Below are 927 nucleotides of genomic sequence, written 5' to 3' on the forward strand. Positions count from 1 at the left end.
GACACCATAAAATGTACTTCCCTCAAACACAGCTTCAAATTATCCAGAAGTGGCTTTTTGACAGACTTTGGATTGAGGCGGAGACGATCCACTGTCACATCAAGGAGGAAAAGTTCAAAGGTTTGGATCAGGTCCTTTACTTAGACCTGTGCAAGCTTCAACGATTAGAAGATCCCATTGTGACTTATTTGGAAAAGAGAGAAGCTCTCTTTGGAGATAATGTGGCCATGCGTTTTAGAAAATATATGGTGAATAAGCCAGGTTTTTTGAAACGCGTCAAAAGCAAAATGCTACGAAGCCAAGACATCTCTCCAAGGCTGATGAGTTCTTTGGACAGACCCCCACAGAAAAAAGTCACTTTGAAAAAAGTCGGTGAGAAAAGGGCACAAAAACCTAAAAAGGAGGAGATGAGGGACATGGAGAATTGTCATTTACTGCTGAACGAGTATCTGACAAAAATAATTCCCTGTCTGTTCTTCAAAGCCCACACTGACTGTTCTCAAGAGAACTTCAACAACATGTACCAGAAATTGTACGAAAAACTGTGGGATCTCTGTAAAAGTTACAATTTTAAGCTAAAAACTGCAAACATTGACGAGCTGTGTAAGAAAACCAAAAAAGAACTGCAAAACAGGATTCGTCAGCCCGAGTACTTTTTACTGAAAGGACTGAATTTAATAGATCCTGTGTCATATACCATCTTTCTCCATGTCTTTGAGAAATACATGCTGAAAGATAAATCCAAAGTGGCCAAGTTCTTCAGCTCAATTGCAAAGTTTCTCGCAAGGCCTTTCAACAAAAAGGTGTTTGATCAAGAGGGTTATCTCTTGTAGAAACAACAAAAAAAGTGGTTAAGTTCTGCTCTGGCGGCAGGACTTTTCCACTCTAGGTTGCTGTAGGGAGTTATTAGATTAGGTTGAGCTAATT

Source organism: Oryzias melastigma, unplaced genomic scaffold (genome assembly GCF_002922805.2).
Source record: "Oryzias melastigma strain HK-1 unplaced genomic scaffold, ASM292280v2 sc00371, whole genome shotgun sequence".
Taxonomy (NCBI): domain Eukaryota; kingdom Metazoa; phylum Chordata; class Actinopteri; order Beloniformes; family Adrianichthyidae; genus Oryzias; species Oryzias melastigma.